Here is a 25830-nt window from a genome sequence, read left to right as displayed (position 1 = left end):
TTGAATGTGTTTGCTCTTGCTTCCCTAGTACTTTTAATTGTGATGCTAGGGTGTCAATTTTAGATCTTTCCAGCTTTCTCTTATGGGCATTTAGTGCTATAAATTTCCCTCTACACACTGATTTAAAAGTGTCCCAGAGATTCTGGTATCTTGTATCTTTCTTCTCGTTGGTTTCAAAGAACATCTTTATTTCTGCCTTCATTTCATTATGTACCCAGTAGTCATTCAGGAGCAGGTTGTTTAGTTTCCACGTAGTTGAGCAGTTTTGATTGAGTTTCTTAGTCCTGAGTTCTAGTTTGATTGCACTGTGGTCTGAGAGACAGTTTGTTAAAATTTCTGTTCCTTTACATTTGCTGAGGAGTGCTTTACTTCCAACTATGTGGTCAATTTTGGAATAAGTGCGATGTGGTGCTGAGAAGAATTTATATTCTGTTAATTTGGAGTGGAGAGTTCTGTAGGTGTGTATTACGTCTGCTTGGTGCAGAGCTGAGTTCAATTCCTGGATATCCTTGTTAACTTTCTGTCTCATTGATCTGTCTAATGTTGACAGTGGGGTGTTAAAGTCTCCCATTATTATTGTATGGGAGTCTAAGTCTCTTTGTAAGTCTCTAAGGACTTGCTTTATGAAACTGGGTGCTCCTGTATTGGGTGCATATATATTTAGGATAGTTAGCTCTTCCTGATGAATTGATCCCTTTACCATTATGTAATGGCCTTCTTTGTCTCTTTTGATCTTTGATGGCTTAAAGCCTGTTTTATCAGAGACTAGGATTGCAACTCCTGCTTTTTTTTTTTTTTTTTTCCCATTTGCTTGGTAGATCTTCCTCCATCCCTTTATTTTGAGCCTATGTGTGTCTCTGCATGTGAGATGGGTCTCCTGAATACAGCAGACTGATGGGTCTTGACTCTTTATCCAATTTGCCAGTCTGTGTCTTTTAATTGGACCATTTAGTCCATTTACATTTAAGGTTAATATTGTTATGTGTGAACTTGATCCTGTCATTATGATATTAGCTGGTTATTTTGCTCATTAGTTGATGCATTTTCTTCCTTGCTCCATCCAATTTGAGCTTCCTGGTGGTTTTGTTTACCTACTTAAGCCTCAGCAATGGCAGGTGCCCCTCCCCCAGCCTCACTGCAGCCTTGCAGTAGGATCTCAGACTGCTGTGCTAGGAATGAGGGAGGCTCTGTGGGCATGGGACCCTGTGGGCCAGGTGTGGGATATAATCTCCTGGTGTGCCATTTGCTAAGACCCCTGGTAAAGCACAGTATTAGGGTAGGAGTTACCCGATTTTCCAGGTGTTGTGCGTCTCAATTTCCTTTGTCTCGGAAGAGGAATTCCCTTCCCCCTTGTGCTTCCCAGGTGAGGCAATGTCTCGTGCTGCTTCAGCTCTCGCTGGTCAGGCTGCACCTGCGGACCAGCATCAACTGTCAGACATGCCCCAGTGAGACGAACCTGGTACCTCAGTTGAAAATGCAGAAATCACCTGTCTTCTGTGTCACTCACGCTGGGAGCTGGAGGCTGGAGCTTCTCCTATTTGGCCATCTTGGGCACCCGACCTACATGCTTATCTTTGTAATAAAGCATGTACAGATAATTAGATTTGTACAATTTCATAAAAACCTGAGATTTAGTTCATTGACATTCTTCTATGTGGCAAGTTGCTCAGGAGTAGCCCCATTTCTGTGTGTGTTCTAAAATAAAAGTTATGCTTCACACCTAGGCCATGAGCTTGCTGGAATTACTTTTAAGTCTTTATTATATATTTAGTATAGACACAAACAAGACCAGTGCTATAGCTAGGTAAGTGAGTTCTCCTAGTTGTCTCCCATTACAACTACCTATCATCAATAGAATTTACTTTCAGTGGGCCCAGATATTAACAAATGGGTTATTGAGTGGTAATAGCCACCATTTTTAATCTCTGTAGATACTTTTATATCCGTGTATATGCTCATAAAATCCTAGTTGTACACAGATTTATGTAACTGCTAACATTTAATTTTTATAATAACTTTCTGAACATTTACAGATGTAGAAACTGAGGCTCAAAAAAGTTAGGTAATTTATCCAAGAACGTATAGCTGGCACATGATGGAACTAGGACATAAACCTAGGTCTGAGTGACCTAAGTTCATATTCCTAGCCATAATACTTGCAATGAAACACAGCCTTTTGGTCCAGTCTTTCATAAATGGAGGCCCTTAATTTGTTCACATAAATCTCTTGCTACTTTTATTTCAACAGTTTGGGGGATACAGGTTTGTTTTTGTTTTTTTTTTTTTAACATAGATAAGTTCTTTAGTGGTAATTCAAGATTTTGGTGTACCCGTCACCCAAGCAGTGTATACTGTACCCATTATGTAATCTTTATCCCTTAACCCACTCCCATCCTTCCCCACTAGTCCTCAAAGTCTATTATATCATTTCATTGTTTTTGTTTTGTTTTGTTTTGTTTTTGTGACAGAGTTTTGCTCTTGTTGCCCAGGCTGGAGTGCAATGGCATGGTCTTGGCTCACTGCAATCTCTGCCTCCCAGGTTCAAACAATTCTCCTGCCTCAGCCTCCCAAGTAGCTGGGATTACAGGCATGCACCAACACACCTGGCTGATTTTGTATTTTTAGTAAAGATGGGGTTTACTATGTTTGCCAGGCTGGTCTTGAACTCCTGACTTTAGGTGATCCACCTGCCTCGGCCTCCCAAAGTGCTGGGATTACAAGTGTGAGCCACCACGCCCAGCACATTATATCGTTCTTATGACTTTGCATCCTCACAACTTAGCTCCCACTTATAAGTGAGAACATGCAATATTTTGTTTTCTATTCCTGAGTTACTTCACTCAGAATAATGGCCTCCAGTTCCATCTAAGTTGCTGCAAAGGGCATAATTTTGTTCTGTTTGGGAGTTGAGTAGTATTCCATGGTGTATACATACCACATTTTCTTGTTGGTTGATGGGCATTTAGGTTGGTTCCATGTTTTTGTAATTGCAAATTGTGCTGCTATAAACATATGTGTGCATATGTCATTTTCACATAATGACTTATTTTCCTTTGGGTAGATACCCAGTAGTGGTATTGTTAGATCAAATGGTAGTTCTACTTTTAGTTCTTATTGAGGGATCTGGCCAGCAGCCCGCAATGCAATGGGGCTCTCTCTTTGTTCCCAGGCAGATCAGCAGGTCTGAGAGATAATAGACACACACAAGATAGTGAAAACTGGGTCCAGGGAGGGTCACCGCCTTCTGGTCCTGCGGTGCCACCAATGTACTGGATATACCAGCATTTATTTTTAAGTTTAGTGAGGATGGGAGTAGGTTAGTGAGGGATTTAGGGTCATTTGATTATGAGGTGAGATGGTCACATGGGGATGAAGTAATTCCTTAACATCTGTATGCAGAAGTACAATAAGAATTTACAATATAGTATGTGCATCAGTAATTTCTAACAGAGCCTTAAAACAGAAACAATCTTACCAGAAAATCTCAGAAGGGAGTATGCCTTAACCCTAAAGAGGCCTGGAAGAGCCATGGCAAGATGAGGGCCTTTATAGCCCTATCTTATCCATATGGACAGGCACCCCCCCCCATGCATCCGTTTATCGGCTCTCCACAAGGGTTGCATTCCATTCCCAGAGCTATGAACATCTGCTTTTCTGGGATAGGAATCTTGGTGTTGGGATACCTCCCTGACTGCACATCCATTCATAGACTCTCTGCAGAGGGAAGCACATCACACGCTGTTGGCTCATTCTGGCAGTCCAACCTGCCATTGTCTTTACACAATCCTGCATGCAATTTTGTATTTACAATAATCAGGAGAATTTCATATTTTATTCCGTAGCAATAGTTTCAGGGGTCGTCCTACAAGTTCTTTAAGGAATCTCCATATTTTTATCCATAGTGGTTGTATTAGCTTACATACCCACCAGCAGTGCAAAAGTGTTGCCTTTTCACCACATCCACACCAATGTCCATTGTTTTTTGACTTTTTAATTATGGCCATTTGTGCAGGAGTAAAGTGGTATCACATTGTAGTTTTGATTTGCATTTCCCTGATAATTAGTGATGTTGAGTATTTTTTATGTTTGTTGGCTGTTTTTGTATCTTCTTTTGAGAAGTGTCTATTCATGTCCTTTGCCCCTTTTTGATGGGATTATTTTTTTCTTGCTGATTTGTTTGAGTTTCTTGTGGATTCCGGATGTTTGTCCTTTGTCAGATGCATAGTTGTGAATTATTTTTCCCACTCTGTGGGTTCTCTGCTTACTCTGCCGATTATTTCATTTGCTTTGGAAAAGGTTTTTAGTCCCGTTTATTTATTTTTGTTTTTGTTGCATTTGCTTTTGGGTTCTTAGTCATGAATTCTTTACCTAAGCAAATGTCTAGAAGCGTTTTTCCAATGTTGTCTTCTAGAATTTTTATGGTTTCAGGTCTTAGATTTACATCTTTGATCCTTCTTGAGTTGATTTCTGCATAAGGTGAGAGATAAGGATCCAGTTTTATTCTTCTACATGTGGCTTGTCAGTTGTCCCAGCACCATTTATTGAATAAGGTGTCCTTTGCCCCAACCTTGTTTTTGTATGCTTTGTTAAAGAGCAGCTAGCTGTAAGTATTTGGGTTTATTTCTGGGTTCTCTATTCTGTTCCATTTGTCTATATGCCTATTTTCTTACCAGCACCATGTTGTTTTGGTAGCTATAGCCTTATAGTACAATTTGAAGTTGGGTAATGTGATGCCTCCAGATTTGTGCTTTTTGCCTAGTATTACTTTGGCTATGTGGGCTCTTTTTTTGTTCCATATGAATTCTAGGATTGTCTTTTCTAGTTCTGTGAAGAATGATGGTGATATTTTGATGGGAATTGCATTGAATGTGTAGATTGCTTTTCGCAGTATGTTCATTTTCACAATTTTGATTCTACTCATCCATGAGCATGGGACGTGTTTCCATTTGTGTCACCTATTATTTCTTTCAGCAGTGTTTTGTCATTTTCCTTGCAGAAACGTTTCATCTCCTTGGTTAGGTATATTCCTAAGTATTCCATTTTATTTTTATTTTTTGCAGCTGTTGTAAAAGGGATTAATTTTTTGATTTGATTCTTAGTTTGGTTGTTGATGTATAGCAGTGTTATTGATTTGTGTACATTGATTTTGTATCCTGAGACTTTACTGAATTCATTTACCAGGTCTGAGCTTTTTGGATAAGTCTTTGAGGTTTTCTAGGTATACAATCATAACAGTAAACAACAGTTTTGTTTCCTATTTTCCAATTTGTATACTCTTTATTTTTTTCTCTTGTCTGATTGTTCTGTCTAGATCTTCTAGTACTAAGTTGAATAGAAGTCATGAAAATGGGCATCCTTGTCTTGTTCTAGGGAAAATGCTTTCAACTTTTCCTCATTCAGTATGATGCTGACTGTGGGTTTGTCATAGATGGCTTTTATTACTTTGAGGTATGTCCCTTCTATGCCAATTTTGTTGAGGGTTTTTTATCATAGAGGAATGGTGGATTTTATCAAATGCTTTTTCTGTGTCTATTGAGATGATCACATAATTTTTGTTTTTGATTCTCTTTATGTAGTGTATCACATTTATTGACTTGTATATGTTAAACTATCTCTGCATGGCTGGTATGAAACACACTTGATTATGATGTAATATGCTGTTGGATTTGGTTAACTAGTGTTTTGTTGAGGATTTTTGCATCTATGTTCATCAGGGATGTTGGTCTGTAGTTTCCTTATTTTTTATGTCCTTTCTTGTTTTGGCATTAGGGTGATACTGATTTTATAGAATGATTTAGGGAGGATTCCCTCTTTATCTTTAATAATTTCAGTAGGATTGGTACCAATTCTTCTTTAATGTGTGATATAATTCAGGTGTGTGAATCCATCTGATTCTGCACTTTTTTGTTGGCAATATGTTTTATTACTAATTTAATCTCTCTGCTTATTATTGGTCTGTTCAGGGTTTCTATTTCTTCCTGGTTTAATCTAGGAGGGTTGTGTATTTCCAGGAACTTATCCATCTCCTCTATATTTTCTAGTTTGTGTGCATAAAGGTGTTCATAGTAGCCTTGAATGATCTTTTGTATTTCTGTGGTATCAATTGTAATGTCTCCAGTTTCATTTTTAATTGAGCTTATTTAGATCTTCTCTCTTCTTGGTTAGTATTGCTAATGGTGTGCCAATTTTGTTTATCTTTTCAAAGAAATTGCTTTTTGTTTCATTTATCTTTTCTATTTTTTTGTTTGTTTGTTTGTTTCAATTTCATTTAGTTCTCTGATCTTTGTTCTCTTCTGCTGGGTTTGGATTTGGGTTGTTCTTGTTTCTCTAGTTTCTTGAGGTGAGAGATTAGGTTGTCTATTTGTGCTTTTTCACACTTTTTGGTGTGGGCATTTAATGCTATGAAACTTTCCTCTTAACGCAGCTTTTGCTGTATCCTAGAGGTTTTGATAGGTTGTGTCTCTTGTTACTTCTTAACACATGCCCTCTCCTCTAGGTCAGTTTTCATTTTATTATCTTATATTCCATCTTTCACTTCTTTGGTTTTGCCATTTCTCCCAACTTTTTTACTTTTTCTCTTCCCTTTCACTTTTCTGTGTTGTAACCATTCTCTGGGACCTCAGACAACCATTCAATTAACAGGCTGTTAATAGACACCTGCTGATTGGTTATTATCCTTGTCTTCCATAAACTCACTAACTAGTGGGAGCATCAGCTATTAGGTAGGAATTCCATCCCATAATGGAAGTAGCTGAAAAAGATTAAAGTGAACCTGTTCCAATGCCTGAGGCTCAAATAAGCACCAGTAGAATTAGATTTTGAATCACTTTATCAAATATCATCTCATATCTTTAGAGGCAAACAATCATATCTGTCTATGGTAAATTACAACCTTCTTGAACATAAAGCACTACGTTTCTTTTGTATGACTTTTATTCATAGCTTAGAAATAGTTATGTAATCAATATTTGGTATGTTTTTGGCTAACAAGTATGTATAGGTAAGATATGTCTTCTATCCTATGGACTGTTTCCAAGGAACTTTTGTGTGGTATATGTGTATTAAAAATATGAATATCACTGAGACGGGCGGACCATGAGGTCAGGAGATTGAGACCATCCTGGCTAACACGATGAAACCCCATCTCTACTAAAAAATACAAAAAACTAGCCAGGCTACGTGGCGGGCGCCTGTAGTCCCAGCTACTCGGGAGGCTGAGGCAGGAGAATGGAGTGAATCCAGGAGGCAGAGCTTGCAGTGAGCTGGGATCCAGCCACTGCACTCCAGCCTGGGCGACAGAGCAAGACTCCGTCTCAAAAAAAAAAAAAAAAATGAATATCTATTTCTGCAAGTATGTTTCCAAATATATTAGAATGTTATGGTAAAGAATAAAGATTGATAAAGGATTGGGATAGGAACTGGAAATGTAAGGATCAAGATTAAGAGCTGCTGATGGATTGTACCATTTGATAAATATCCTCTTTCAGGATAGAAGTAACAATTTCTGTCTTATTGGCTCCACGTAATTATTATGTCAAGCCAATTAGGTTAGTGACATGAAAGGCTTTATAAAGAACACTGTATACCAGTGATTCTCAAAGTAACGGCTGAGGACCCCGCAGGGTCCCTGTATCAGTCACAGTTTAACCAGAGAAACAAAACCTGTAGGAGATATCATTGAATACATTTATTGCAAGAAATTGACTTACATGATGATGGAGACTGGCCAGGTAAGCATGAAATCCACAGGGTAAACCACTGGGAAGAAAAATTCTTCCTAATTTTTTTTTTTGGAAAATATAGTTATTTATCATAAAAATATGCCATTTGTTAAGATGTAATAGATATATTGTTATTTTTAAACAAGTAACTTATTTTAAAATGTCTAAGTTTCTAATACAGTAAATATAGACCCATGTAAATAAAAACTCATTTGAGTTCTAAATAATTTTTAAGTGTGTAAAGGAGCCCTGATTCCAAAAGGTATGAGAACCACTGTCCTATACAAATAGAGTGATTATATTACCTTTTTTCTTATCAGTAGAAAAAACTCAATAATTCTCCTTGTATTCAGCATAAATAATTGTGAATGTCTTCTATTGCACAGCATATACAACGTAAGAACTTTTCCATACTTTATGAATATCAAAACTAATCCATTTTTCCTCATGCATTGATTTGAACAAAAAATTACAAGCTTATTTTGTGACCCCTTTTTGTGACTTGATCTAATGCTGTAAAGTACCTATTTAAATCTTGGATATAAACATTTCAACATCAATATTCAGTTATTTTATTTTAAAACTTAACTTTCCTCAGAATTTAGTGAGTTATCCCTGCCAAGTTTCCTTCCATAATCATCAAAATATTTACTTTGGAGAGATTTTTATTCATGTTTTATATACAAAAAATTAGTAAGCTGATAAAATGAGCAGAAAAGAGAATCATGGTAGTTCTCTATTCTAGTGTGTAAAATAGGAACATCAATTTCTTCCTCACTATTCAGCCACCTTTTGATTAACTGGAAAAATTAAAGGAAAATAGGTCATGGCAAAGTCAAAATCATGAGTAAAACAAAAATGGCCAAGAGATAGTACAAATGCACTTAATAAAAATTAAGCAAAATTACATATCATATTCTGAAACACAGTATTATTGCACAGTATCATCCTAAAGAGCAAAGTAAAGAACTATGAAAATAATTTTTTAAGACAGAAGTTAAAAACTGAGTTGCTACAGAGACCAGGCAGATAATATGGCCTACTAAAGCAGTCTGGGTGAGGAATGGGGATACTTGTGCTCTGTCCAAAGTGGGTGGCCATTATTCAGCAATGGCCAGCACTTGACTTGTGGGAATATGTATGCATCATCAACCGTTTTTTTGACTTGTTTCTTGAAAAATATATCTTCATTCTCATGAGAAATCACCCAATGTTTGAATGCTGCCAATGAATCTAAAATTTAAGTCTGTGAATGCTAAACAAAATATCTCTGCAGATTGTTACCATTGTGTGACATCTGGTTTTGGAACACTGAATATCACATAAAATACTTTATGACAAAGGACCAAAAATTATCCAGTAAGGCAACCTGCAGTTGTTGATGTTTTTTTAGCTGAGTCTGTTCATGCCCCCTTCAACGTTGTTTAGTATAAAGTTTCTTCATTGTTGTTTCATCTTTACCTTCTAAAATTCTTTCAGAAATCAAACTAATTGGTGTAGGAGATGTCATACTCCTTCAAACTGCTCCTTTCTAAAAATTTCCTTGACATGCATCTAGAGAAAGAACCAAGCCTACGTTGGGGAAAGGTAGACAAGACCCATTAAACTTATCTCATTTAGTCAGTGAATCAGTCCTGTAATCATCATAACAGATACAATGTGACATTTACTAGTTTTTCTCTAATTAATTATATATAATTAATATATTTTTGTTTTAACAAATTTATTAAGATTTTGTATTTTCTACTTTATACATTTGTACATTTGTTTAACTTAGGTAAATATAAGTTAATTCATTCCCAGTAATCAAGAGTTGACTTTTATTTCATGAGCCAAATTATCCTTAAGCATACAAAAGTCAAGAACCCTGGGCAGACAATTGAATATCATTGGAAAAATATTTGAGACTGAATACATACTATTGCCCCAAATAAAGATCATCTTCACAAAGGAAATACGATGGCTTTTGTACGTTGTTTTATATTTTTTAGAAATAAAAAGAGTAATATACATTTATTCATAATAAATGAAATGAAAGATGTAGAAGTAAAAATTAAGCTATTTCTACTTTTCTGCAACAACTAGAGTTGACATCACAAAATGTATCCTTAGATACTGTCACTGTGTTCATGCAAATATCCAGTCACACAAAGATGCACACACAGGTCATTATTTATAAATGGAGTTGCCCTGCACAAGTTGCTTTTCTCAATTAGAATACACTAAAATGCCTCCAAGTTAATAAGCATACCTGATGGTCATACTAAATTTGGTTATCTAGTCACCAGTCACCAGTGTTGAATATGCAAGCTATTTCCAACAAGTAGTGGGAAACAGTCTACTCTAGATGTTAATGAATTTCAGGTTTCTGAGTTTTTTGCTTTCTGCTTTTTACTGTGCCTGGAAGATAAATAGTAGAGTGCCAAGGAGTGAGATAAAAGATGTATTTTAGATATACAGAACACTGGGATCAGAATAGACTTATCTAAAATTTAAAAGGGGCTGGGGGAGGGGCCTGTGCTTTGAATTTACAGATTTAAGAAAGTGAGGAAATCCCAAACAGAATAAATTCAAAGAAATCTACACCAAGATATAATTAAACTTCTGAAAGCAAAGACAAAGAAAAAATCTTGAATGGAACCAGAAAAAAAGAATAATGGCTTATCTCAGAGGAAGAATAATTTAAATGACAGAGGATTTCTCATTAAAAATCATGGAGGCCAGAAGGAAGTACAAAAATATTTTTAAGTGCTGTATAACAAGTTTTAATCCACAATTCTATACCCAGTAAAAATATCCTTTAAAAACAAAAGGGATGAATGCTGTGTGTGAAAACAAAAAATTAAAGGGGGAAATAAGACATTCGCAAATGAAGGAAAACCAAGAGAATTAGTTGCCAGCAGACCTACCCTAAAAGAAGGCTAAGAGAAGTTCTCTAAACGAAAAGGAAAGACAAAATAAGTAATCTTGGAGCACCAGAAAGGAAAACATAACATAATTTTAAAAATAGCTAAATACAATAGGCTTTTCTTCTCTTAAACTTTCTAAATTATGTTTCACTATTGAAGTAAAAATTATGACACATCTCATTTGGTTCTAAATATATGTAGAGGACATATTTATGAAAAATTATAAATTGAGAAGGAGAAAGGAAGTAAAGTTTTTGTATGTCACTCAAACTGGTAAAATGATAAAACTATAGATTGTAATAAGTTGTGTATATATAATACAATACCTAAAGCAATCATTCAAAATCTATACAAAGAGATGCACTCAAAAATGCAAAAGCTGAAAAGAGACTTCTAAAAAATGTTCAACCACAGAAAGGTAAGAAAAAGAAAACAAAAAAGGAAGACAAAAACAAAATGGTAATCTTAGTCCCTAACATATTAATAATCACATTCTATGCAAATGATTATGCCAACTAAAACATGTAGTTTGGGGCCTGGAACCTCACCATGCAGCCTGCCTTTTCTCTCCAGTTACAGACCCACTGGCAGTTTACATACCAGTGACTTGAGAAACAAAATTCAAAAATTATTAAAATAAAGATTGACAAAGTTAATTTTAAAATGATCAATTACATGCTTTTACAAGAAACTCACTTCAAATATAGCAATATAAGCAGATTAAAAATAAAAGGATGGAAAAAGATATATTATGGAAACCAAGGAAAACAAAAGTACCTATATTAATATCAGACGAAGTAAACTTCAGAACAAAGAAAATTACGAGACAGAGAGGGACATTATATAATGGTCAAAGGGTCAATCTACAAGGGAGACACGATTTTAAATGTGTATGCACCAAACAACATAGTCGCAAAGTACGTAAAACAAAAACCAATATGACTGAAAGGAGAAATACACAATTCCACAATACCCCTCTCAACAATTGATTTTTAAAACTAAAAACTCAAGAATATAAAAAAATTTTACATCAAACAAAACAGTCTAATAAACAATGTAGAATACTCCTCCCCTGAGAAAAGTAGGATATTCATTCTGTTCAAGTGCCACCAAACAAATACCAGGAAATAGTATATTCTGAGCCACAAAATGAATGTTGACAAGTTTAAAATAATTGTACAGAGTGCATTCTCTGACCATAATGAAATCAAACTAGAAATTAATTATAGAAAGATAAAAGAAAAATCTGCAAACATTTGAAAATTAAACCATCTAAATGGCTCATGAATAAAACAGCAAATCTCAAGGGAAAAATACATTGACCTGAACAAAAATGAAAATACAACACAGTAAAATTTATGGGACACAGCTAAAGCAATACTGAGAGAGAAATTTATATAACTAAATGCATATGCTGGAAAAGAGAAAATTTTCTCAGTAATCGAAGCTTCCATCTCAGAAATCTGGAAAAAGATCAAAATATCCCAAAGCAAGCACAAGGAAATAAATTAAAACACAGAAATCCCTAAAATTGAAACAAGAAAGCAAGAAAATCAACAAAACAAAGAGCTGGTTCTTTTAAAAGTTCAATAAATAGAATTAATAGACCTCCAGGAAGACTGGCAAAGAAACAACAGAATAGACAAAAATTACCAATGTCAAAAATGAAATGGATATCACCACTGACACAGCAGAATCAAGGGATAATAAGAAAGTGATGTAGACAACTCTAGATAAAATGGGCCAATTTCTTTAAAAAACACAAACTACCAAAACTCACTGAATGCAAAAATAGATATTTTCAATAGCTCTATATCTGTTAAGGAAACTGAATTTGTTATTTTAAAACCTCCAAAAAAGACATCTCCAGACCCAGATGATTTCATTGGGGAATGCCTACAACTTGTTTAAAGAAAAATTAATTCCAACTCTGTAAGTATTTTCCAGAAGATAAAGTACAATAGGTTATTTCTCAAATTGTTCTATGAAGCTAGTATTACCCTGATATCAAACCCAGGAAAAACAATATAAAAAATTACAGACCCAAAGTCATCCTTAATATAGATGCAAAAGTTATTAACAAAAGATGAGAAAACAGAATTCATCAATAAAAAATTATATATGATGGCCAAATGGAGTCTATTCCAGGTATGCAAAGCTAGGTCAATATCTGAAATCAGTTAATAGACTGCATTAACAAGCTAAAGCAGAAAAATTACATGATCATATCAATTAATGCATTAATTAAATTCAAATGGAATTAATGCAGAAGAAAACTAATTCACCCATTCTCACTAAAAAATATCTCAGAAAAATAGAAATACTCCCTCAACTTTATAAAAATCATCTGCAAACAATATACAGCTAACATTATACTTATTAGTGACAGACTGAATATTTTCCCCTGAGACTGAGAACAGGACAATGATGTTTACTCTTATCACTTTTATTCAACATAGTCTTAAAAGTTTCAGTCAGTGTAATAAGGCAAGAAAATAAAATAATAGGCATATGTATTAGGAAGAAATAAGACTATTTCTATTTGCAGGTGACATGATTGTCTTTGTAGAAAATCCAAGGAATCTACAGTATACTCCTAGAACTAATGAGCAAGTCACTAAAATTGCAGAATATAAGATAAACATACAAAAATTTATTGTATTTTGGTACACCAGCCAGAACATACGTGCAGCAAACAAAACGTGTATAGGACTCATATGCTGAAAATTGCACAATGTTGATAACATAAATCAAAGAGGACCTATGTAGATGAAGCGACATACTATGTCCATGGATTGGACAATTCAAAAAGTAAAGATGTCGATTTTTCCCAAATTGGTATATAAATTTAATCACTATCAAAATCCAAAAAGTTTCTTCTAGATACAAGATTATTATACAATTTATATGAAAAGGCATAAAACCTAGAATAGTTAAAACAATTTTGAAAAAAATAAAGTGGAAGGAATCCATCTACCTGATTTTAAGATTTATATGCTTATAGTCATTGAGACTGTGGTACTGGCAGGGTTATAAACAATGGAAAAAATACAGAATCCGGAAGTAGATCCACACAAATATGAAACTGATTTTTTTTAACAAAGTTACAAGAACAATTCAATGGAGGAAGGACAGTCATAAAAAAGTGATGCTAGTACAAAAAAATCCAAATAAACACACAAGGAAACCTTGATCTTAATGTTACACTTTATACAAAATTTAACTCAAAATGGATCATAGACTTAAATGTAATACATAAAAGTATAAAATTTTTAGAGAAAAATAGGATAAATATTTAAGATTTAGAAGTAGGCAAAAAGTGAAAAGAAAAATTGATTCAAATTGCTTTAAAAATTGATGTAAATAAACCTTTTGATCTGTGTAATACCCTATGAAGAGGATAAAAAGATAAACTATGGATTGAAAGAAAACATTTCCCAACCACATATTCAACAAAGGAATAGTATATAAAGAACCCTCAAAACTAAGAAAAAAAATTAATTAAAACATAAGCAAAAGACATTAAGAAATATTTCACCAAACAAAATATATAGCTGAGAAATAAGCATATAAAAAGATACTGAACATCAACCATTAGGAAAATGCAAATTAAAACCACAGTGAGATATTGCTTTACACCTATTGAAATAACTAAAGAGTAGTGACAACACCAAATGTTGGTGAGGATGTGAAGAAATTAGGGCCCCTCATACCTTGCTGGTAAGAATGTAAAATGGTATAGTCACTCTGGAAGAATATGGCAGTTTCTTAAAATACTAAACATGCAAATACATCTAGGAGTTAAAATACTAAACACACATATATTAAAATACTAAACATACCATACAATCCAGGAATTAAACTTCTGTCTGTGCATTTATATTAGAAAAAAATAAAGACTTCTATTCACACAAAACCTGTGCGCAAATGTTTATAGCAACTTTATAACAGAGCTGGAAATAACTCAGATGTCCTTCAAAGGTGAATGGTTAAACAATCTGTAGTTCGAGTCCCAGATACTTCCTAGTTATGTGAAAACACAGTTATTTTATTCCTTTGCCTCCATTTTCACTCTTATAGAAGAATAATTGTGTCAATCAAAGTTTTTGAGGGAATTAAATGAGTCAAAGTATGTAGAGCACTTAACATGGTGCTGGCACAAAGTACTCAGTAAAAATTACCACCAATAGGGAGTGTAAATTAGTTCAACCGTTGTAGAAGATAGTGTGGCGATTCATCAAGGATCTAGAACCATAAATACAAATCCCATTACTGGATATATACCCTATAAATCATTCTACTGTAAAGATACATGCACACGTATGTTTATTGCAGCACTGTCACAATAGCAAAGACTTGGAAACAACCTAAATGCCCATCAATGATGGACTGGATAAAGAAAATGTAGCACATACACACCATGGAATACTATGCAGCCATAAAAAAAGGATGAGTTCATGTCCTTTGCAGGGACATGGATGAAGCTGGAAGCCATCATTCTTAGCAAACTAGCACGGGAACAGAAAACCAAACACCGCATGTTCGCATAAGTGGGAGTTGAACAATGAGAACACATTGACACAGGGAAGGAAAATCACACACTGGGGCCTGTCAGGGGTTGGGGGGCTAGGGGAGGGATAGCATTAGCAGAAATGCCTAATGTAGGTGATGGGTTGATGGGTGCAGCAAACCGCCACGGCGTGTGTATACCTATGTAACCTGCACGTTCTGCATGTGTATCCCAGAATTTATAATAAAAAATAAAAATTACCACCAATAATACTTGCACAGCTTGTAGAAGATAGTCTTAAGATTATGAAATCCATCCTGGTTGTGTGGTACTGGTGATGGGGATGGGAGCAAAAGCCTCTGTCCACCATTACTTCTTTAATTGACTAGTTTGGGCAGCAAGAATATAAAAGCTAGACGTGACATACCGTGTAAAAATCAGAAATGAAAAGCATGATGTGGTCAGTAAGAAATTCAAATACATACAAAAATGCTAAATTGCTTAAGTATAGAAAGATTGCCTGCTGGAAATAGGACCTATCAGTAAAACTGTGAAGTGTGATTTTTAAAATATGATTTATTAGAAAATTCCAGCAGCCAGACAACAGAAAGATAGTCCCTCTAATAAAAACTGAACATAGCATTTCTTATCTATTATTTGTTTATTAGGGTTCTAATTAGCCAGACAGTGTCACCTAATTTCAACACATTTTACAAATAATTTGCCATATGTCTGTTAGTATTTACAATTTCCAGGCAATTTGGAAAATGAACATATTTGAGGACTCTCTATTCACTGGTTAGCATGAAAACCCAAGGGATGCTATAGACACATTTTTTCCTAAATTGCACGTGCCTCTCTTTACTGGGAAAGTGATCATGGGAAAGAGCTGGTCTTAGGAGAAAGACCAGTGATGGAAATTATACTAGTCTTAGGAGAAAGACGATGTGGTTTGAGGTCCCACGTTCACCACCAAATTCCCGTGTGACTTTGAGCAGTTGTATTCACTTCTCTGAGCTTCAGCATTCTCCTCCATAGCACAAGGGGCCTCCAGTAAATAACCTCCAGTTACCCACGAGTGCAACATTCTACAGTTTAACCATATCTGTGATTCTAGACCACACTTGTCCCTAGAAGCCATGGCACTCTGAGTGAAGGGAAGTAAAGGAACAGGGACTTAAGCATTCTTCTCTTTAGCAGATGGGGAATTTTGAAATGCCAATTCGCTTTTTAAAAAATTCTAGACTGTCTAAAGCACAGGCAAATTTCATGTTCTTAAAAATTCCTAGCTTATGTCTTACACAGCGATGCAGATTTTAGATGGTGTGGGTGTTTCTTCTCTTGTCAAGTGTTTCCTATGTCCATGTTTCTTCTTGGTAGTCTGATAAGATCTCTAGGTACATATAAAGTTCACAGTTACTCTCACAACCAACCAAAATCTTAGGTAAAGATTTTCATGAAGTTAGATAGTATGTTCACTTCTTTCCAACACCTTTTATTCCTAAGTTTGGTAATATTTCTTTTTTACTACCCTTAAAATCAACTTATTGTTCAATCTAGTGTCTCTTTTATTTATGGATCCATCAATAATTATCCATCAGTACAGCAACTTGCTCATGACATTTATGCCAATTAGTTGAGTCATAGGTAACTTAATAAAAGGATTATACATGAAAATCTCATTTCAGAGTATGAATCGAAGCCATCAATAAGCCCGTTAATAATTCTGATTTTCTGTATGTTTGCACCATTCACATAATCCGCAACTCTAATATATTGGTCCCACTTTCCTTATTTTGTACAATCAAACAGTAATCAATAAAAACTATGACTACTGCAAAATGAGACTTCTGAAGCTTTGAGGGCAAATTCATCATCAGCATGCATATAGAAGTCACTGCAGAGAGTCTTGTCTTTCTTTCTTAAGTGCCCTTGAAACCAAGCAACTGAATTATATTTCAGGCCCCCAAAGGGAGCTACAAGGTTATAATTGTCTCACACTTAATTACATGCATTACCAAAGGTAGATGGACAAAGTCATTTTGTACCATACGTAGAGAATAAAAATCACTATGAATTTTTACATTGCTGGCTCATTGATTCACAGAAAGTAGAAATTTATGCAAGAGCCATGTCTAACAATGTAAATGTTCAGCCAAGTCGAAGAACACTGCCTTCACTGTTCTGGGACTCAGCCTCACATTCACAGACTCGCCATTCTTCTCTTTCACTCTTGGGCCTAGTGAGGCAGCTTATTTTTCCTTTTTCGTTCATTGGTCACAGTTATTTATTTTCAGTGTGTCATCTTCTCTAAGTTTCTGAGGGAGTGTTAGCTTGAGGCCTTGCCTTGACATAATCAGATATAATCAGAAAAATGAAAAATTCCATAGGAAAGAGAACTATTTTAGCTAAGGTGTGCGAGAGAAATACCGCCACTTTCCAGGACTGTTTTCTTTTACTGGAGCCTGCTCAATAGGGACATCAGCTTTGCTGGGGTAAGTAAAAGCATCCTGGCCTTACCTTACATAATGGGGGAGTAATTGCCTCTTAGAATCAAGTCTGAGTTCTGAATTAGGCCCAGGATATAACTACTTTTCTTTACACTGCATTTGAAATTTCATTTGGCTTACTGGGTACAAGATCCACATTTCTAACAGAACGTTTTATTTTTTGTCAATTGATTTCATTATGATAAGCTGATGGCAAATGCTACTTCCTTACTCAACAGGGCTTGCAGCCTGAATGTGCCTGAATACATTTTATGATAAATAATATATCCTGCTATCCTGCATTCATCCAGCGCAGCCTGAGGAAGCAGATGGGGTTACAGCCTTCTCCTCAAAGCAGACAGAAACTACAGCTTTGAGGAAGAGAATGAGATCATTACATGGCTTCCCGATTTCATCTTGATAAACTCTGAAGCTGCCATATTGCAGTAGTTTTCCACTATAGGTCGGAAGTTTGACTTTCCTTTGAGTTCAAAGGAGAAAACTGGTGCTTAAAGAAAAATGTGTTCACTCCCTAAGTACGAGTTACTCCTTCCAGGAAAAAAAAAGCCCCATGCATGCAGGTCTATGATGAATACATTTAGGGCAGTCCTGTGGCCTGCTATTAAGGCTGGAGTGACACTATGCCTAACCCTAAGGTGAAAAGTAATGTTAAAAATAAAAATTATACTGAGCTGCTAGTTATTTTGCCTATGGGAGTGCATGCATGCAGCTGGTGAAACCTGGTTTTTCTCTGAATTTGCTGGGCAATTCTGGCCAAGGTAGGCAGAGGAGAATCTGAAAACTGTGGAGAGGAGCTTGACCTCCAAAAGCCAATATGGCACTCTGCTACTCCCTTCTTCCACAGTTTCTTCTCTGTTTCCAGATCTTGCAAATGTACAGTCAAGAGTGCTTGGAGTATTATTCCATTAACAGATGTACTGTTACATTAAGCCATTAATCATGCAAATCACAGATGTTGTTTTCTTTCTAGATGTTACTATAATTACTCTTAATAACACCTACTGAGTGCGTCATTTCATCCATTGATGACTTTTTAAAAATTTCTTGGATAATTCATTTCTTACAGTCTATTTATATGGATTTAAGGGTTCAGGATCTCTCAGGTTTTCACCATGTATTTTTTTAAAGAGTATAGCAGGATAACATCACATATGAGTAGATTAATAGGCTCTTGAGAGACTGAAGGTTGAAACCCACATGCTGACTTTACAATTAAATCATACTCCTCTCGTGCTAAAAGATGAGCTTTATCTTTTGAAGCCTACAATGCTGGTAAGTCCAGTGAAGGAGGCTACCTTTCGAAGGAATGGAGCTTTGAGGAACAGAATGGAGGTTAGTCCAGCTGCGTAGTTTACAGATGATAAAACTAGGAACTAGAGAAATGAAGTCTGAATTCCTGAGACAAAAGAACACCAGAGTCCAAGGTTCATGGCTCTCAATTCAGTGTTGCTGCTTCTTGTTTTATTTTGCGACAGACTCTCGCTCTGTCATCCAGGCTGGAGTGCAGTGGCGCCATCTCAGCTCAATGCAACCTCTGCCTCCTGGATTCAAGTGATTCTCTTGTCTCAGCCTCCCAAGTAGCTATGATTATAGGCATGCACCACCATGCCTGACTAATTTTCGGTTGTTTTGTTTTGTTTTGTTTTTTGTTTTTTGTTTGTTTGTTTATAGTAGAGATGGAGTTTCACCATGTTGGCCAGGCTGGTCACGAACTCCTGACCTCAGGTGATCCTTGGCCTCCCAAAGTGCTGGGATTACAAGCATGAGCCACCGCACCTGGCCCAGTGTTGCTTCTACTGCCACGTTCACTCTTCAAACAGCTTCTGCCACGTCAGACAGGAATGAAAATTTCTTTTGTGACTCAAAAGTAAACTAAACCAGTTGGATTCCTGAGACTCATTCTACCTATTTACTCACTCTCCTTAAAGTAAAATTTAGCCAGGCATTCTTAAATTTTGCTTTGAACCTAGGGAGCTCTAGCTTTTCTGCCGATTAAATATCACTGATTTCTCATTTTCTGGTGACATCGTTTTACGATTCTTTTGACTACAAAGTTTCAGCTTCTAGAGTCTTTTCATTTTTTATAAAATACACTTTTATTAAGAGATGAAGTTGGGTAGTCAGAATAGAAGTGAGTGTGGTTTAGCAGAAAAAAAACCCACAGGCTTTGGAATAAAACTTGCATATCAATTCCAGTTCTACTTCCTATAATTGTGTAGCCTTGGTAAGTTACTTTGCCTGTCAAATGCTCACATTAAAAGAGTGTGTGTGTGTGTGTGTGTGTAATTACCTAGTACAATTCAATAACTGGCCCACAGAAGGCACTTAATAATTACTAGTTACTAAGAGAACTGGATGAGAAAGAATATTAATGGATATGGCATTTTTTGTTTATGTTAAGTACTGTCTTAAACGTCTGGAGAAAAGGAGAATCTCATTTTCTGCTTTCGGTATTAGTGATCACTGACTGCTGTTGCCAATGCAGGGAGCCTTGCAGATAGTTAGCAGCCTGAAAACAACCTGTATTATTTGAGAGGAGGTACTTTTGTCTCTTAGCTAAAGTTTTTGCAGGTCGCTCTGGTTTGGTGCAGTATCAATCTGAACTCATTAAATTGAAGAAGTGACACAGGAACACAAGAATACATTGTTTCTTTGCCTCGTCTGCTTAATTAAAAATTCCAGATCCCTCCACTCACAAGATTGATGGTGAAATCTTCACACACATGCCACCGTATGTTCTCTACCTCCTCTTCCCCAAGTACAACCTAAGGCAGTGCGTCCCAAATGTGCTTCCTGGGCTAGCTGTATCAAAATTACTCAGGAACTATTAGAAGGGCAAAACCTCAGGCCCTGCCACAGACACTTTGAGTCAGAAACTCGGGATGACTCAGAAATCTGTTTTAAACAGGCCTCTAGGCGATTCTGATGGAGTTCCAGAACCATGACCTGGACAACCCAGTTACTATATGTTATGTAGCGCAGTTACTATATGTACTGCAGTGTTCCTCAAAGTGAAGAACAGGTACCAAGATAGAAGCAAAAATGATCTTAGGTAGGACAAAGATGACTTTAGGTGACACTCACATATTATATCAAATATATATATCATATAGATCAAATGCGATCTATAAACTAGATCACATAGTAAAAGTTTCCCCTCTCAACTCTCTTTCCATCGTTAAGTCTCATTTTGGTGTGACTAGACCTTTAATACCTCTCTACCCATTACTAATCTCCCATTTCAACAAAGAGAGCTGGATACAATTTTGAGGTCATTAGGTAGCAGCAGGGTCCAGCTAAAACTCAGCAATAGTTCTCTTCTCCTTTAGCATGCTATTTAAATGGTAATAAACTTTTTCTTTATAAATGTTTAATTAATCAAAAAAGTTAAAATACAGTTGACACATGGATTAGCAAAATTATGTCAGTCATATGGCGGTGAATGTATTTAGAGAAATGCTGGTATACTAAAAAGAACCTTGTTGCATAAATGCTTTAATTTCATTTGTGCCATTTATTGGCTGTGCTACTTTTCATAGCTGTGCTACTTTTCTAAGCCTCAATTTTCTCATCTATCAAATGGGAGTGATATTAACATCATAGAAATGGTATAAGAACTTAAGAACGGAATATGCCTCCTGTAACCCTCAGAACATAGTAGGAACTTGCTACATTCTTATACTCTCAAATCTCACTTTGAAGTCAGGTTTCTGTGTGGCCTTCTCAATAGCATTTCTGTTGGGGCTTCAGATTCTTCATTGTAATGTGACAGTAAAGAAGACTTGAAGATCTGGAAGGTTCCTTCCAGCTCTTAACTAATATGTATTTCCACATGTGTATTGTATGTGTGTATGTTTACATATAGCATAAATTCTGTATATAAGTATGACTTAGGCATAAATAGTTTTGTTCCCCAGGCATATACCTTGAGTGTGCAGGGATAATATTGAAAATAGATGACTGTGTTGGAAAAATAAAAAATCAAATTGTGAGAAATGTGGGCGCTGATGTACATATCAGAGCTCAAAGGTAATTTCATTGTATTTTATCATCATCTGTCAAACTTAAAGCAATACCGACACTAGAAAATAGATTTTTGCAGAGGTTTCTGAGGACAATGGTTTCCATGAGCTGGTGTAAATATATTCAGAGAGACTTGTTCCTACTTAATAACCCGCGTTTTTTCCTTCTGAATTGCTGATGCATTCACTTATAGCATTTGAAAGGCAGTTTGTCCTTTGCTGTCAAGTGAACTTGACAGAATAATAAGAAATCCTGAAAAATTCAATCAAATCTTGTTGCTTCTCAAAGGAATTTCTCGACTACTTATTCTGTTTAAGGAGAAAAAGAGAAGACGGCATTTCTTCGGTCTTGTGTAAGACACTAATCAAGTTTAATGGTACAGGTTCTCATTAGCAGGTGCCACATGGAGTTTTCCCTCTCAGTAATCCAGGGGACAGTTCCAACTGAGGTGTGGGAGTTCTTTGGGGAGTAGCAGCAATACATAAGGGGTCACTACAAGACTGTACTATTATAAAATCAGAAGCTGTTATCAGCTTATTTATTGCTTACAACATTCTTGTGAATCTGGAGACCTAGAAACAAGGAGAAACGGTGAAACTTGCTTCTTTTCCCTAGACAATAAAATAGCTTACATTGTCTTTTACGTAACTGACTGTTATAGAATCCCAGAAGCTAGATACACTCAAATATTGGCAATTCTGATGAAATGCCCCAGGAACTATTAGACTTGATTTAGCAGGCACTGAACTGAAAATTAGTATGTAAGACAGAGAAAATGTGCTTGCAATCATGCGGACAACAGCTCAAATTACTCTCTTTGAGCTCCAGTCTCCTTATCTATAAACTGAGGATAAAATGTTTCTACCTCACAAGATTGTCCTGAGAATTAATCAAAGAGGTAATGTTGGAAGTAGCCAGAATATCTAACATTAACTGAGCACTTACTATCTGCCAGGTGCTATTTCAAGGGCTTCAACAGCATGGGATCATTTAAGCCTCAATAAATCTTTGAGATAGTTACCATTATTAGCTCCACGTTGTGGATGTAGGAACTTATACCAGAGAAAATGTAATTAACTTGCCAGCCACAATGTGGCAGGAAGAGACAGAGCCAGCATGGGAACCCAAAAAGTCTGCCTGCAGATGCTCCTTCTTTAAGGCTTAAAAACACTTGACATTGTTATCAGCATTCATATGAGTTGAACCACGTGGAATTACAAATACTTGACCATTTTTGACATAAAAGTAGCAATTTTGTGTGGTGGTACCTAATAAGCACTGGATATGTATTAGCAGTAGCTACAGGTGCTACTACTGCTAATAGTAGCGATCATAATATTGATTTTATCCCAGACCCTCACTCATTAAGGAATACAGGTAATATTATAGAGTAAAAACTACTAGCTTGGCCATCAGAAGCTGGATGAACTCTAGGTCTCAGTTCTCCCATTTGTATAATAATGGGATTGATCTTTTCCAGTTTTAATTGTCAATGGCAGAACCTTAAAAACGACCTATGAGGGAGAACCAGATATTTCTGTCCAATCTATCTTGGACCAATATCTAGTTCTGTCACGAATGACTGGTATATAGTTCATGTCATATACAACTCACCATGTGAGTTTGACAATACCCAAACTGGTACCTAGCCTGCTCAACACGGCAAGTTTACTGAGCACATGCTTGGATATTGTACTAGAATCAAATTTAGCGCTCATTTCTAAACACCTGTTTTCAATGCCTGTATTTAACTTGCTACAATAAAATAATACACAGTTTGTGGACTGACACTAGTTTATGCGCTACCCTTTCAGTAGCATTGGAACTCTGTGATATACATAAATTCTTAAAGGAAATATGTGTGTGTCTGTGTTCCCTTCTTGTAGAAATGTATTCTCTTTGGAGATTAGAAATGAGTATCCACAAAGCAAAAGAATATTTTTAAAAGAAAGACCACAGATGGACCATAAAAACAATATTACTTGGGGCATTCATATAAGATAGAGAAAAGAAATCAGTGTGTACCAAATGTTGTTAGTACATGTATTTTTAAAAATGTTTTTTATTTAAACAATATTTAATGGTCTTTCATGTCATCATATTTGAAGCACTAGAGAATTAGAGATAAACGAGACATGGTCACCATCCACTCATAGCTCACAGTCTAGCCAGAGACCCCAGAATGTTAGCACACAAATGTAGAATAGTGGCCAATGCTCCGAAGGAAGATGTATTTAATTTGGCTTGGGTATCACTGGGGGCTCTACACTTTCAGGTGTGATTTCTTACATTTTGTTGTTTAGAATGGTTTTATTTTTTTTTATCCTTTTTATTCATTTATAACATAATATGAACTAATCTTAAGTGCACAGCTTGATGAACTATAACAAAGTGAACACAACCATGTAGCCACCACTCGATCAAGAAATAAAATGCTACCAGCTTTCGAGAAGGTCCTGGTGTGCCTCTTCCCAGTCACCACCCTCTCCGTTTTCACAAATGTAACTACATTCCTAATTTCCAACCAATAACTAAGTTTTCCTGTTCTTAAAACCTATTAATGGAATCACACTGATATATTCCTTGGTGGCTGGCTCTTTTGCTTAATGTCATGTCCACAGTCATGGTTCCCAAACTGCGTGCTAAAGCATCCCAAGGTACCACGATGTGCTCATAAGGAGAGAGCAGGATATTTTTTAAATTTTAGAGTCACATAGTGATAAGTGACAACTTTCAGACACTGAGTGAAATAATAGCTCATGGTAGTTCAGTTTCAATATTAGATTGTGCTGCATTTCTTTTGATGTTATATCTTTTAACACCAGATTTTCAAGAGTATCTGTGATTAAAAGCCAGTACGCACAAAAGTCAATATGAAACAAATGAGGGTGGCTACATCCAATCTGATTCCAATATTCAAGAAGCTTTGGTATGCCCAACAGGCACACGAATCCTATTAGTAATTTCTTGTGGTTATTTAAGAATGTAAAATATCAGTTTTTCTTTCAATTTATGTGTATTTTTAACATGACTGCTAAGTTATTAAAACATAAGTATTGGCCAGTGGCAGTGTCTCACGCCTGTAATCCCAGCACTTTGGGAGGCCAAGGTGGGCTGATCCCTTGAAGCCAGGAGTTCAAGACCAGCCTGGCCAAATAGCAAAATCCCATCTCTACTAAAAATATAAAAATTATCAGGACATGGTGGTGCACGCCTGTAATCCCAACTACTCAGGATGCTGAGGCAGGAGAATCACTTGAACCCGGGAAGTGGACATTACAGTGAGCCCATATGGAGCCACTGCACTCCAGCCTGGGCGACAGACCAAGCCCTTTCTCACAACAAAGTATTTATTAAGTTATTGGGACCTTACAACTTAATAATCAGAACTATTATGTATTTCTTTTGGTGTGGTGGCACCTGTGAAAACATTCCGGAGACACTAAGGGAGCTAAGAAAGTTTGAGAAATCTCGTTATGAGATTCATTTTTGTTGCCTCATGCAATAGTCATTTGCTAATTTTCATTTGTGTGTGGTTTTCTATCATGTGAGTACACCACAACTTATTTACATGTTCTACTCTTGATGGAAATTTGGATTGTTTCCAGGTTGGGGCAGTTATGAAGAATGCTCCTATGAACAGTTTTGGGCATATCTTCTAGCACATGTGTGTGTGTGTATATATATATATATTTCTATTGGATATATATTTAGGAGTGGAGTTGCTGGGCCTTAATACTGCTAAACAGTTTTCTAAAGTGATTATTCCAATTTACATACCCACCACGGTTGTTGGAGAGTATCAGTTCTACTCAAAATAACACGTAATATTTGGAGTTATTTTAATACTAGTAAGTGCAGACATATACAGATTTTTGTACTTTCCAAAGCTTAATTCAATTTTAGGGGTTCTACTTCAGAAAATAATACTAAACATATTTAAGTTTAAAGTGAGCAATTATTGAAAATGAGAAAATAAATTACAGAAAAGCATAAAATTTTACAGCTAAAAAAATCCCCAAATATTACAAAATGAAAAAAACTTGAGAAAAATAATATGAATTCACTGCCCATCACATGCCTGCAATATTTTGTTCCTATGTCCTTTGCTGTACATTCTTGAATTGTCCCTTCATATGGAAATAATTTTGTATTCT

The 25830-nt window shown here is 35.9% G+C and overlaps 1 protein-coding gene across 3 annotated transcripts in view; it reads left to right on the top strand.

Annotated features, from left to right (window-relative positions):
• ATP10B (ATPase phospholipid transporting 10B (putative)) overlaps nucleotides 1-25830 on the top strand; it is a 365220-nt gene that overhangs the window by 62380 nt on the left and 277010 nt on the right. The window contains exon 1 of one of the 3 annotated variants that reach the window (XM_031666582.1): nucleotides 17069-17635. The exons of 1 other annotated variant lie outside the window; for it this stretch is intronic. The gene's annotated coding sequence lies outside the window, so the exon portion shown is untranslated. Of the gene's footprint in view, nucleotides 1-17068; nucleotides 17636-25830 lie in introns of those variants that run through there. One more of the 3 variants, XM_031666579.1, reaches the window with a different exon arrangement.

Source organism: Papio anubis, chromosome 5 (assembly GCF_008728515.1).
Source record: "Papio anubis isolate 15944 chromosome 5, Panubis1.0, whole genome shotgun sequence".
In the NCBI taxonomy this organism is placed as follows: Eukaryota; Metazoa; Chordata; class Mammalia; order Primates; family Cercopithecidae; genus Papio; species Papio anubis.
This window is presented reverse-complemented; position numbering and strand designations above follow the sequence as displayed.